The sequence below is a fragment of the Notolepis coatsorum genome, assembly GCF_963971535.1.
Source record: "Notolepis coatsorum genome assembly, chromosome: 13".
In the NCBI taxonomy this organism is placed as follows: domain Eukaryota; kingdom Metazoa; phylum Chordata; class Actinopteri; order Aulopiformes; family Paralepididae; genus Notolepis; species Notolepis coatsorum.
This window is the reverse complement of record NC_140177.1, coordinates 30,549,895-30,564,699: the sequence shown is the minus strand read 5'-3', so window position 1 is coordinate 30,564,699 and position 14,805 is coordinate 30,549,895. Positions and strand designations below refer to the sequence as shown.

Below are 14,805 nucleotides of genomic sequence, written 5' to 3'. Positions count from 1 at the left end.
GATATTTGTAAACTATTTAAGGCCAAACATGTATAATATTTTTTTATAGATACAAATACAAATTTTATAATTTTTTTTTTATATCTGCCCAATCTTGATATCGGACGATACCGATGTGTAAAAAAACTGCCATATCGGCCAATATTATATCGGCGGCCGATATATCGTGCATCACTACTTATACCCAGTCTCAGTCCTGTGCTCCGGACCACCTTCCCCCCCAAACTAATCCCGATTGAAACAACCCGCCTCCCTACTCACCTCCCTGCGTAGCCTGACTTGGAACGGGACTTGGCACAGTCAGTCGGGAAGACCCGCCGCTGATGGCCTCAGCAGCCAGTCTGGCATCGGTTCACCATCTGCGGGGCTTGGCAGGGGAGGCGGGCCTCGTGAGATGCATCGCCACGAGCACATATTCAGACACGCGGCTGAATCATAACAAAGCTTTTTATTTTTTTTTTATTTATTTTTTACAATGTTAGGGTATTGTGACGGCTTAGTCATCCACAGTCGTCGTCCGCACGCAGACGGCGGTGTGGGTCTTGGCTCGTGCGTGCGTATTGTTCCCTCTCTTCCAGCCCACGTTCCTATTCGCCAAGCCTCCGAAAACAGCTGGTTGTTTACCGTGACTAAATTCCTTTTGTAACTAAAAGAACGAAAGTGTGTCTACAGAGGCTTATCGTTGGCCTTGTATGCGTCTCCTAACCCTCGGGCGGTGTGTCCTACTCCTTTGGATGCCGTCCAGCTACAATTCCACTCTGCTCTACGCGCGGTGTACCTGAAGCTACCGCAGATAGGTCCTACTGTACGTACAGTGAGGGCCGAACGCCACGCACAACAAAGTCCTTAAAGGTTAGTACACTGTTTTAAATCAGTCATATGTGGACTGTTTCTGTCGTGGTGGGTGTGGTTCTTTCAGATCGGCTCAGCAGATCATTTGATTGGTTCTAAGTGTTTTGGGTCACCCTCTCACCCGCCTCTCAGTAGGCTGAGGGGGCGTGGCCCTCTGTTCGCCAGACAGTATAGATGCTTGATTGTTACCCCTTTCACTACTAAAGGGTTAACGCTTTCACTGCGACAATACAGAAGGTTACCCCTTTCACTACCACACTACTCAATCAATCATAATCAATCAGATTTATTTATATAGCACATTTACATGACACGTGTCAACCAAAGTGCTGTACAGAGGGTAGATACACATACAAACAATCACACTTATTTTTATGGGAGGGCACACAGGCAAACACATAGGAAAACAGGGCATGAGTCAGTGAACGGAAAGGCTAGTAGGTAGAAGTGGGTTTTGAGCCTAGATTTGAAGGCATCTATCGAGGGGGCAAGCCTAATGGAGGTTAACCGTCTGTAGTGTGGTAGTGAAAGGGTTAACCTTCTGTAGTGTGGTAGTGAAAGGGTTAAGCACGTGTCCTCTCCAGCTAGATGTGACCGATGGGCCAATCAGACATCGTGGGATTTAATTTGAATACATTTGAATACAGCCTCTTCCCTGGAAGTGTTGCGTTCACTCATTGAAAGGAAAGCCAAGGACACGTACTCAAGTGCAGATGAAGCATCCTCTCCTACAGACTCTTTTACCGTTTGTAAACAATGACAACATTTTAGGGAACGCACGCTCGGCGCTTCATGTCACCGACATCCCCGGGGAACGGTCCGGACAGAAAGCGCACGTCCCAAGCGGCGAGCGGGATGTCCCCCGGATCCTCCTTCCCAAAACGATGCGCAGTAGAGAACAGGCGCAAGCAGAGCATCGCTCTTCAGCCACCGTGTTGTATCCTGTACCTCTAGCCCTCCGAACCGATAAAGATCTCATCAAAGATTCAACGCTTCAAAGTCCAACGCTGTAATTCGCTAAGATTTCAACTTCTAGTTATTCCGCATTCGCCGCCAACACCGGGGCACGTGTGGATGTGTCCCAGGGCGCGACACGAGGCCCCCGCAGCCTCTCTTCAACTGCTGACACGCGTTTGAATTGAAAACTCCTTGTTTGTCAGCAGTGCACTGCACCCCCTCCCCTCACCCCCTCTGCCCCTCTGAGCGGCACAGATTAAGTCAGCATATTTCTTCCCCACCGGCCCGCGGTGAAACTGTACGGTACACTCCTCCCAGCGAGGTGCTTCCTGGCAGGCATGGCCATGGGTACTGTACCGGGGATCTCAGTTGTTGTGTTGTTGTCGTTGTTGTTTTGGCTCTCGTGACCGTTGAACCCATCCCCACAGGGCACGATGGTGAATCCGGGCCCAGGGGTCAGCAGGGTATGTTCGGCCAGAAGGGAGACGAAGGATCCAGAGGATTCCCCGGTCTGCCAGGACCCATCGGACTGCAGGAAGGTCTACTATTATGATGCTCCGTCACACACAACACACACACACACACACACACACACACACACACACACACACACACACACACACACACACACACACACACACACACACACACACCACACACACACACACACACACACACACACACACACACACACACACCTCTCTTCTCTCTCTCTTCTCTCTCTCTCTCTCTCTCTCTCTCTCTCTCTCTCTCTCTCTCTCTCTCCCGTGACAGAATGAGCTCTTAGTTGCACAAGTGTTTTTTGATCAACGATGAGCTCTGGTCGGCGGCGGCTATGGAGCTCTAGTATAAAAAATCCCAACATGAATGTGCACCTTAAAGGGTTAAAGAAACGTTGATCTCTAGTCCTCTCCAGAGCATCGCTCTTCAGTACCGTGCACATCTCTAGTCCAGACTTCCAGTGTTTCCCATAACCCAACACAGCAGCTCTCCTCTCCTCACCGCGACATAATTTACATTACAGTGCAACAGACCATAATTCATTGATACAGCCTCAGCCCCTAATCAGACTTTATATAGCCACTGGGCAGGTAGTGCCAACCCCCCTCCTCCAGCTCCTTTCCCAGAGCAAAAATCCATCTACAAATGCTAGCATTTTTTTATAATTTTTTTTCTTCCATTTGGCATTCTGCCGTGGCGTTAATGGTAGGGAAGCAGCCATTGGTTTCCAGTCATACTTCATCATTATCATGCGGTGAATTGTGCCCCTGCAGCTCGCAGGCCTAAGCAAGAGGCCAGCTGCCAGCCAGGCAGCCCCCATGCTGGTGTCAGAGTTATATACAGAGGTCTTGATTATTAAACACCACGGAAGAGAGTCAGGGTTATATACAGAGGCGCTGTGGGTAGAGAGAGATATTTTTTTGAACAAATGTTTTTAATTTTCCCTTTTTTACATGAAACAAGACAAACAATACAGTAACAGTAATAATCAACGATAAATCACAGGACAAAACAGAAATAATAATAACAATAATGACCGTCCAGTAATTAAATCAGAATGAAAGTAGACTAAAAGACATACAAATTATAAATACAATACATGGGCTCTTGATTATTAAACACCACGGAAGAGAGTCAGGTTATATACAGAGGCACCGTGTAGAGAGAGGTCTTGATTATTAAACACCACGGAGAGAGTCAGGGTTATATACAGAGAGGCACCGTGTAGAGAGAGGTCTTGATTATTAAACACCATGGAAGAGAGTCAGGGTTATATACAGAGAGGCACCGTGTAGAGAGAGGTCTTGATTATTAAACACCACGGAAGAGAGTCAGGGTTATATACAGAGGCACCGTGTGTAGAGAGAGGTCTTGATTATTAAACCCATGGAAGAGAGTCAGGGTTATATACAGAGGCACTGTGTAGAGAGAGGTCTTGAATATTAAACACCATGGAAGAGAGTCAGGGTTATATACAGAGGCACTGTGTAGAGAGGTCTGATTATTAAACACCATGGAAGAGAGTCAGGGTTATATACAGAGAGGCACTGGTAGAGAGAGGTCTTGATATTAAACACCACAGAGAGAGTCAGGGTTATATACAGAGCACCGTGTAGAGAGAGGTCTTGATTATTAGACAACACGGAAGAGAGTCAGGGTTATATACAGAGAGGCACCGTGTAGAGAGAGGTCTTGATTATTAAACACCACGGAAGAGAGTCAGGGTTATATACAGAGGCACCGTGTGTAGAGAGAGGTCTTGATTATTAAACACCACGGAAGAGAGTCAGGGTTATATACAGAGGCACCGTGTAGAGAGAGGTCTTGATTATTAACACCACGGAAGAGAGTCAGGGTTATATACAGAGGCACCGTGTAGAGAGAGGTCTTGATTATTAAACACCATGGAAGAGAGTCAGGGTTATATACAGAGAGGCACCGTGTGTAGAGAGAGGTCTTGATTAAATGCCACGGAGGACAGCAGGGGGGAGAATGATGCCACTTCACGACCGGTAAAGATGGGATATTCATGGGATCTCCTCCGCAAGCAATCCACGGCCCATTTCCTCGACGTACTCCCGGCTCAAAACATAATACCATACGTGTGTACGGCTTATTATTTGCATGCTACTCGGTGATGATAGTAGTGAGTATTAGTTAGTCATAATGCATAATGTATTATTTGGAATCTTAACCTTTAACTAACCGGGAAGTGGACTAATAATAGACTGTTATTTACAGCATCGGCCTCCTGGGGGAATGATTGCAGGGGAATGAAGAGTCACATAATATACACATACGCACATATTCATATCTGCCACCTTTCGGTCCCAAGCCTCTCTAAACCTGCAGACTACCATCGCTTCCATACTGTAGGCTATGGATATTCATATTTCATATGCCTCATAAAAATCCACACATATATATGTATAGAGAGAGAGAGAGAGAGAGAGAGAGAGAGAGAGAGAGAGAGAGAGAGAGAGAGAGAGAGAGAGAGAGAGGGGAACTGAAGGACATAGTCCAGCGACATCGATGATTCGAGAAAGAGGAACTCACTGCTTTGGTGGCGATGAATAAAGAACGCTCCTCTTTTGAACGTCTTGCAGTCGATTATCCAAGACTCGCTAAGGATGAAATTAGAGAGTGGCCCGCTGGTCATGGGGCCAGATAACGTTGTTATTAAGTGCAATTGGCTTTTAATTGGGCATATAATACACTTCATCTGCAGTGTTTTAATTATGTTTGGCTAAGCTGCCCTTCAGTAGATGGGCAGCAGCCAGTGAGCTCAGCTCTTCAATGCAATTATCTCTTGCATTTAATGATTTTTGACTTGGGGGGTGGGGGGTGCGGGGATGGATGGCTTTGATTTGAAAGCCTCCGACAGTCAGGCGTATGTTCGCCGGTGGAATACAGGGAGTCCCCGCCAGGCGGACGATGGGCCTAGATTAGGAGGTTAAGCTGGTGGGAGGAGGTAAATAATAATCAGATCTGATTACACGCCCTGCGCGTCCTCGCCGTTTTCAAAGCCTAGCATGGACAGTCCATGAAAACTGAAGTAATACTGTAAGTAAATATGTATTGATCTGCGAGGAACTAACATACTTTCAAATGCCAAAAGAGGGTGGCTTCAAGGAGTGTGTAAATGACTACGTATTATATAGCAGCTTTTATCCAAAGCGCTTTGCAACTTGTGCCTCACCCGTTTACTCACCCGTTCACTCACACGTTACTCACCCGTTCACTCACCGTTTACTCACACATTCCACGCACACGTTTACTCACACATTCACTCACACGTTCACGCACCCATTCACTCCCCATTAACTCACCGGTTCTCTCACCCATTCACACACTGACAGCGGAGTCCATGCAAGGTGCCGACCTGCTCATCAGGAGCAGTTAGGGGTTAAGTGTCTTGCTCAAGGACACTTCGACACGCTGCCCGGGAGGAGCTGGAAATGTGTGTGTGTGCGTGTGTGTGTATGTGTGGTAGACATGGTAGAGCTCTAGTGTCCATAGCTCTTTCTGCACCATAATGCGCCACTTCATAACCCAAAGTCCACATCCATCACGTTCCCGTCTCATCCGCACATTAACGTGACACCTGATTTATTCTCTCCTCCACATTACCCGCACACTGCATTACCGCGGCTGGGGTCTTTGTCATATTTTATTTATAAATTAGCCCTCTCTCTCTCCCGTGGATGACGTACAGTAAATCAACAAAGCGGGCCGAAATTGCTCACATATGATGGCGGTGACTGATCCCCCGCTGTCACCCTGGTTCTCGGTAACTTATCATTAGCGCGCGGCTGGCTTCCACCCACCTATTGATTAAACCCGCTCCATCAACGGGACGCAACTGGCGGCACAAAATAATGGCCGCAATTACAATAAACTACAAAAGCCAGAGCTCGTTTGTGAAAGCTCGTTTCATTCTCCCGTGCACAGCTTATCATACAGGGGGGACGCCCGTCCCGCGTTGTATTCAACGTGTTTTAGTCGCGCGCAATTACATCCCCCCGTGAACTGAACAGCGCGCTTCGGCTGGGCTTTATATCCACTTTGTTTTCGGTTCCCCCCGCCGACATAGATGGATGAAGCTCGGGCCTGGTAATTTACATGGGCTGATTACGCCCCAGACTCCTGTAGCCTTTAATTACAATAGGTGTTCTTTTTTGACTAATTGCGTGTTTACGCCGACGGGGGGGACGGGGGTGGGGGGGGGGGAGGATGGGGGGGGGGGGGCGGGATACGAATGTGTTTATGGGGACGGGTTGCATTCTGGGTTGCCTCGCTTCGGAGTCTCTCATCATCACGCATCGTCAACGCACGTTCTGATTGAGTGTTGGGGAAATGTGTTTGTGCGGCGCTGCGTGGTGTAATGTGTATCGGGTCGCCTGAGGTGATGGTTCCCTCTTCATCCGTGAGGTTCACAGAGATCTCCCTCTCCTTTCAGGGTCTGCCCGGTCCCCCCGGCGAGAAGGGAGAGAACGGTGACGTCGGACCAATGGTGAGTCTGCCTTTCTTTTCTTTGCTGTCTCACACTGTCTGCACATACAATAGGGGTGCAGGGATACACAACGTTTTCGGATTCAATACGAATTTCGAGTTTGAGGTCCCAATTCGATTCAGTTTTCGATTACGTTCGTTAAAATGTATTCATACTACAGAGCTCTAAGTTTAAATGTATTCATACCACAGAGCTCTAAGTTCAAATGGATTCACATTTCAGAGCTCTAAGTTCAAATGGATTCACACTACAGAGCTCTAAGTTTAAATGTATTCACACTACAGAGCTCTAAGTTAAAATGTATTCACACTACAGAGCTCTAAGTTAAAATGTGCTCATACTACAGAGCTCTAAGTTAAACATGTATTCATACTACAGAGCTCTAAGTTAAACATTTATTCATACTGCAGTGCTCTAATTATAGCTTATGTATATATACTACACAGCTTGGTTTGGCTAACTTTTATTTAAAAGTCGTAAATGACAAAAATTAGGCTCAAACATTATGCTAATAGCAGTAGCCAAACCATACCACCAGTTAAACTGAGAGAGAAACATTATGCTAACAGCAGTAGCCAAACCATACCACCAGTTAAACTGAGAGAAATAAATGAGAGACCTAGGGAAGAGAACGAGCGAAGGAGAATCGTCATACAGTTTAACATTTCGATATACTGCAATAAACATAATTCTTTCTTTAGAGAATGTTGGATTCTGTATTGAGACTGTCATACCCCTAGTATACAGTGACCCTGTGCTAGATCCAAACTTATTGTGTGGAATACCTGACCCATGTTGTGTCTCTGTTGACAGGGTCCACCCGGTCCTCCTGGCCCCAGAGGCCCCCAGGGTTCCAGCGGTGCTGATGTAGGTGTCGTTATACATCATTCAGCTCTTTGTCTCTGCTAGCTTGTTTCCCGTCGGTTCAGTAGATAACAGAGACTTCTGTGTTTCATCAACAGGGTGCCCAGGGACCTCCAGGTGGTATCGGCTCCATGGGAGGCAACGGAGAGAAGGTACGACAAAGCCCCCGGCGGCCATTTTGCTCTTATGTCGGCCATTTTAGTACTGGTTAGGTACCTGCAGCTCTGTCTGTGTTTGTGTTGTTGTTTTTCATTTGTCTCTATGTATTGGGCTGTTTTGGGCCAATGTCTTTTGTGTCTTTATGGTGTTTGTACTGTGTTGTCTTGTTGACTGCAACCATGGTGAAGCCAAAGACACATTTCCCACAAAAGTGGACAAATAAAAACATCTATCTATCTATTTCACTCTTAGTCTGTCACTGCTGTGGTGATCTCATACTGTTACTGTCATTCAACAGGGCGAGAACGGTGAGGCTGGAAACCCAGGACCATCCGGAGAGCCCGGTCGTGGAGTAAGTACAGCTCTCTGATTTTACATCGTGATTGATTTTTTTCTTTTGGACTCAAAACACTTCAGAGAAAACACTCGAAGCCAGTGAGCTTATACTCAGCACTGCCGGTCGCCAGATTGACAGAGAAAATTACTTTCATCAAGAAAACAAGAGAATAGCACGACAGAGAGGGTACCGTTTTCCCATTATGTGTAATCCCCCTCCTTATGTTGATGTGGCCACTACGCTAATCTGCCTCTGCGTATCTGGACAGCTAATGAGTAATGTTTGTCACTGTAGCCGTGGGGGTGTTTGACCTCTGGCTGTGCTGTCTCCATAGTATGTTGATATACTATGCCAAACAGGGGGGCCTTGGGGCTTTTCAGCAGATAATTAGCTCAGCGATATTTGGAGGCTCCCGCTGTGCACGCGGCATTAATCAAAGCTAGAGGGGCTCTTTTTTTTGTGGCAGATGTCAAAACATCTTGTTAGCGATTCCGACATATTCCCAGACAGCCGCTTGGCGGTTAAAAGCCAGTCTTTCTGATAACGCTTCCCGAATGGGAAATCGAGATCAAGGCGGCAGTCAAAGAGCAAGTGCCCACGAGCCTCGTTCAGTCAAAGAGCAAGTGCCCGCGAGCCTCGTTCAGTCAAAGAGCAAGTGTCCGCGAGCCTCGTTCAGTCAAAGAGCAAGTGCCCGCGAGCCTCGTTCAGTCAAAGAGCAAGTGTCCGCGAGCCTCGTTCAGTCAAAGAGCAAGTGTCCGCGAGCCTCGTTCAGTCAAAGAGCAAGTGTCCGCGAGCCTCGTTCAGTCAAAGAGCAAGTGTCCGCGAGCCTCGTTCAGTCAAAGAGCAAGTGTCCGCGAGCCTCGTTCAGTCAAAGAGCAAGTGTCCGCGAGCCTCGTTCAGTCAAAGAGCAAATGCCCGCGAGCCTCGTTCCGCGAGGTTCCACATCATCGATCCGGAGTCCTAAGTCACGGATGTGGACTCTCCGCGGACAACCCGCAAGGTTCGCCTCGGCCCAAACGGCGCTTGCACCTGAGTCCATCAGGTGTTATTGGCGTAGCTGTCTGCTACTGTGTATCTGTTTATAGTGACAGAGTGGCACGGTGTCCGCCGGGGTCGATGGTGGAAAGGTGCTGCGCTTGGCATCGACCCGGCGAACAGCTCCGCTCTAATGGAACAACTAACGATTCTCTCTTGAAGCGCGCGGCTTGTAATTATACTTCACCTGCTCAGAGACACAGCCAAGACTATTAGAACCCCCCCCCCCCCCCCCCCCCCCCCCCCTCCGCAGCCAGGATGAAACACAGGTTGATTTAATGATGCTGATGGAAGACTAGATGATTAGATTATTCGTACACAAGAGAATGACCGCGTCGCCACGGCGCATCGCTCATATGGAATCAACACGAGAGGCGTCGTTATGTGATCTATGTAATCTGTATTGTGTGTTTAGCGCCTTAATACATCCATTCGGTGACGGTAGAGCGGGTTTGCGATCGATTCGCTTTCAATTCAGCCGTTTCAAAGTTCCAACAGAAACGCCTGTTTACTTGCCGACGACAGAACGACCCTCATTTACTCGTCAACAGGGTCAGATAGTACAACCTTTTATAGTGACAAAAGGTTTTTCAATATTTTAATATGAAGGAGGCTGGTCGTAGGTTAATGGAGTCTCGTCCCCCTTTCAGAGGCTTCTCTAACGGTTAGAAACAGTGCTCTTGTGAACGGTCCTCTTTCAGAGGCTACTCTAACGGTTAGAGGCAGTGCTCTTGTGAAAGGTCCTCTTTCAGAAGCTACTCTAACGGTTAGAGGCAGTGCTCTTGTGAAAGGTCCTCTTTCAGAAGCTACTCTAACGGTTAGAGGCAGTGCTCTTGTGAAAGGTCCTCTTTCAGAAGCTACTCTAACGGTTAGAAACAGTGCTCTTGTGAAAGATCCTCTTTCAGAAGCTACTCTAACGGTTAGAAACAGTGCTCTTGTGAAAGGTCCTCTTTCAGAGGCTACTCTAACGATTAGAAACAGTGCTCTTGTGAAAGGTCCTCTTTCAGAGGCTACTCTAACGGTTAGAGGCAGTGCTCTTGTGAAAGGTCCTCTTTCAGAAGCTACTCTAACGGTTAGAGGCAGTGCTCTTGTGAAAGGTCCTCTTTCAGAAGCTACTCTAACGGTTAGAAACAGTGCTCTTGTGAAAGGTCCTCTTTCAGAAGCTACTCTAACGGTTAGAGGCAGTGCTCTTGTGAAAGGTCCTCTTTCAGAAGCTACTCTAACGGTTAGAGGCAGTGCTCTTGTGAAAGGTCCTCTTTCAGAGGCTACTCTAACGGTTAGAGGGCAGTGCTCTTGTGAAAGGTCCTCTTTCAGAGGCTACTCTAACGGTTAGAAACAGTGCTCTTGTGAAAGGTCCTCTTTCAGAAGCTACTCTAACGGTTAGAAACAGTGCTCTTGTGAAAGGTCCTCTTTCAGAAGCTACTCTAACGGTTAGAGGCAGTGCTCTTGTGAAAGGTCCTCTTTCAGAGGCTACTCTAACGGTTAGAGGGCAGTGCTCTTGTGAAAGGTCCTCTTTCAGAAGCTACTCTAACGGTTAGAGGCAGTGCTCTTGTGAAAGGTCCTCTTTCAGAAGCTACTCTAACGGTTAGAGGCAGTGCTCTTGTGAAAGGTCCTCTTTCAGAAGCTACTCTAACGGTTAGAAACAGTGCTCTTGTGAAAGGTCCTCTTTCAGAAGCTACTCTAACGGTTAGAGGGCAGTGCTCTTGTGAAAGGTCCTCTTTCAGAGGCTACTCTAACGGTTAGAAACAGTGCTCTTGTGAAAGGTCCTCTTTCAGAGGCTACTCTAACGGTTAGAGGCAGTGCTCTTGTGAAAGGTCCTCTTTCAGAAGCTACTCTAACGGTTAGAGGGCAGTGCTCTTGTGAAAGGTCCTCATGGCTTATTGTAGTGTGTTATTGTCAGGGCGCTGCCTCTTTACGATGCCGTTGCGATGTCACCGTGGTGACATCTTGTGTTGTCTTTCTCCCCAGGGCGGTCGCGGAGAGTCGGGTGAGAAGGGAGAGTCCGGCCCACCAGGAGCTGCGGGCCCCGCCGGCGGTCGCGGAGCCCCAGGAGATGATGGCCCCAAGGGTAACCCTGTACGTTCAGCCGCACAGACAATGACGCCTGTTCTGACACTGGCCTTGTTTCCATAGCGATTTATTCAACATCTGTTTGATTTGAGGACTGGTCAAATGTTACAGCTAAACAGTTTTTACAGGATTTCTTATTTGACAAGTGTGTTTTCCATTCCACACTCACTGGAACCTCACTGACACTCTCCCACTGTCTCTCTCTCTGTCTCTCTCTCCATCTGTCTCTCTCTCTCCCACTGTCTCTCTCGGTCTTTCTCACTCTCCCACTGTCTCTCCCTCTGTCTCTCTCTCCATCTGTCTTTCTCTCTCCCACTGTCTCTCTCTGTCTTTCTCACTCTCCCACTGTCTCTCCCTCTCTCTCTCTCTCTCTCTCTCTCTCTCTCTCTCTCTCTCTCTCTATCCGTCTCTCTCTCCGTCTCTCCGCAGGGTCCCGTCGGCTTCCCTGGAGACCCCGGACCCCCTGGCGAGGCCGGTGTTGGTGTAAGTTGCTACATTTGAAATATTGAATCAGCCTGAGCGTTCTCACCACAGCTCCGTGGAGACATATAGCCACGGTAGCACTCTACCTGTCAGACATAATAATAGCGTGGATCCCATCCTAGATTACACCAGTGATGGGTAAAGATAAACATGTCACCGGGTGCTCTCCTCTCTACCTCTATCTCCATCTTCCTCTGTTTTCTGTTTCAGGGTGTGGACGGCGGAGCTGGAGACAAGGGAGACGACGGTGAAGCCGGTCAGCCGGTGAGTTCCTCGCCTCTCCTCCTCCCGGAAGCATGGCAGCCGCCACGTTGTCGGCCAATGGGAAATGTCAGCCACAAGTCACATGTAGAACGCAATCTCGGAGGTGGCATAATGAACCAGATGCATTATGCATGTCCGCATCAGTCTCTCATGAGTCACCCCTGAATACATGTATAATGTAACATACTTATGTTCAGTTTGTGGCGTACGGTGAAATGATGATGAGGAGGAGTTAGACGACAAGGGGTCAGAGGAGAGTGGTAATGTTGCAAACAGAACATTGGGTTATCGGCAGGGTTTAATTGTGCGTCTGTTCTGCGTCTACCCCCGCCTCAGGGCCCAGCTGGTCCATCTGGTGAAGCTGGAGTACCAGGACTTCCTGGAAAAAGGGTGAGTTCACATCCAAAACGACGAGATGATACTTCTGTTGATGTCTTAGTAGTATACACTAAGTCACAAGGCTTGGGACCATTTCATATAGTAACACCATTACCTATATAGTAACACCATTACCTATATAGTAACAACATTACCTATATAGTAACACCATTACCTAACAACATTACCTATAGTAACACCATTACCTAACAACATTACCTATAGTAACACCATTACCTAACAACATTACCTATAGTAACACCATTACCTAACAACATTACCTATATAGTAACACCATTACCTATATAGTAACACCATTACCTAACAACATTACCTATAGATATAGTAACACCATTACCTAACAACATTACCTATAGATATAGTAACACCATTACCTAACACCATTACCTATATAGTAACACCATTACCTAACAACATTACCTATATAGTAACACCATTACCTAACAACATTACCTATAGATATAGTAACACCATTACCTAACAACATTACCTATAGATATAGTAACACCATTACCTAACACCATTACCTATATAGTAACACCATTACCTAACAACATTACCTATATAGTAACACCATTACCTAACAACATTACCTATATAGTAACACCATTACCTAACAACATTATCTATATAGTAACACCATTACCTAACACCATTACCTATATAGTAACACCATTACCTAACACCATTACCTATATAGTAACACCATTACCTAACAACATTAACTATATAGTAACACCATTACCTAACAACATTACCTATATAGTAACACCATTACCTAACAACATTAACTATAGATATAGTAACACCATTACCTAACAACATTACCTATAGATATAGTAACACCATTACCTATATAGTAACAACATTACCTATATAGTAATAACATTACCTATAGGTATTATAAGTTTTACCGTATCATACTTGAAGAATGAACACAATACAAGATGTGAGACTGTGGACAGACTTGGAGATGGCTGTGTGATAGAATAGAGTACCAGGGTTTGACTGGCAGTAATGGCGAGGCGGTGGGGAGAGCGTCTTCTTAAGTCAGGAGAAGAAGTCGTCTCTCTCAGCACTGGCACCAAGCGCCGGTTCTGTCAAATCAGACCCTAGATGAGATTATTTTCTTTTACTAACATAGCGTTTTTATGACCCGTTCCATTTACACTCATAATGTTTTATAGTTGCCATAAAGTGCAACACCAATGTGCTATAATGAAAGGTTGGCGCAACATGGCAATACAGAGTTTGCTCTTCAAAGTTAGTCAAGCTCTTTTTTGTGGCTTTAGTATCGAAGCTTCCCATGACACGACTGCGGAGATCACCCTCAATAAAGTCTTTATTCCCCATAAGTGGTTCAGAACAGAGCAAAGTTGTATATTCTCTCCCTGCATCACGTTGATGCAGTATAGCATAGGATTATTGTATGTCAGCAAGGGCTAATGGTGCTCTAGTTATATTATAGAAACTTTATTTCCTCTGCTTCTATCGTGAATCAAAGGGGATCAATACATGAAGGCCCTCATTGAAAAGCCTAATATCAAACACACTGGTTTGGCCAGCTAGATAACTAACAACAGGTCAAACATGATGTCAAACACTGAAATACTGCAGCTTGAAGACCATAAATCTCTCTAGCGTATCCTGGGCACACAGATTGTTTTGTATATATTATATTGCCTTTATTTTATCTCAAGAAATCATCGAAGGCAGGCCTTTATTCACTATGATGTAGAATGAAGAGAGAATAAAGATTAAAACAAGAATAAATTAATAAAACAAAAAACAGCTACAAACAGAGACAGAATAGTGGATTTAAAATGTCCAAGGGTTACCAAGGGTTACCAAGTTCATAATCATGTATTTCCATCCTAAAATATTTGACCAGCTGCTGCAAAGTGTCTATTAAAGGCAGAACAGATCTCACTGTGATCATATACTAAGCAAAGTGTCTATTAAAGGCAGAACAGATCTCACTGTGATCATATACTAAGCAAAGTGTCTGTTAAAGGCAGAACAGATCTCACTGTGATCATATACTAAGCAAAGTGTCTATTAAAGGCAGAACAGATCTCACTATGATAATATACTAAGCAACTTGTCTATTAAAGGCAGAACAGATCTCACTATGATAATATACTAAGCAACTTGTCTATTAAAGGCAGAACAGATCTCACTATGATCATATACTAAGCAAAGTGTCTATTAAAGGCAGAACAGATCTCACTATGATCATATACTAAGCAAAGTGTCTAATAAAAGCGGAACAAATCTCACTATGATCATATTGTATACTAAGCAACCATCAAACCTGACATGAGAAGGTAGAGAATTAGAAAAGCAGCAGAATTGCTTGTATTACATTTGA

The 14,805-nt window shown here is 45.9% G+C and overlaps 1 pseudogene across 1 annotated transcript in view; it reads left to right on the top strand.

Annotated features, from left to right (window-relative positions):
* LOC311239313 overlaps nt 1–14,805 on the top strand; it is a 129,792-nt pseudogene that overhangs the window by 98,755 nt on the left and 16,232 nt on the right. The window contains exons 37-45 of the transcript XR_014621100.1: nt 2,238–2,345; nt 6,771–6,823; nt 7,637–7,690; nt 7,786–7,839; nt 8,145–8,198; nt 11,187–11,294; nt 11,718–11,771; nt 11,982–12,035; nt 12,372–12,425. The product of XR_014621100.1 is annotated as an uncharacterized misc_RNA (transcript). The remainder of the gene's footprint in view (nt 1–2,237; nt 2,346–6,770; nt 6,824–7,636; nt 7,691–7,785; nt 7,840–8,144; nt 8,199–11,186; nt 11,295–11,717; nt 11,772–11,981; nt 12,036–12,371; nt 12,426–14,805) is intronic.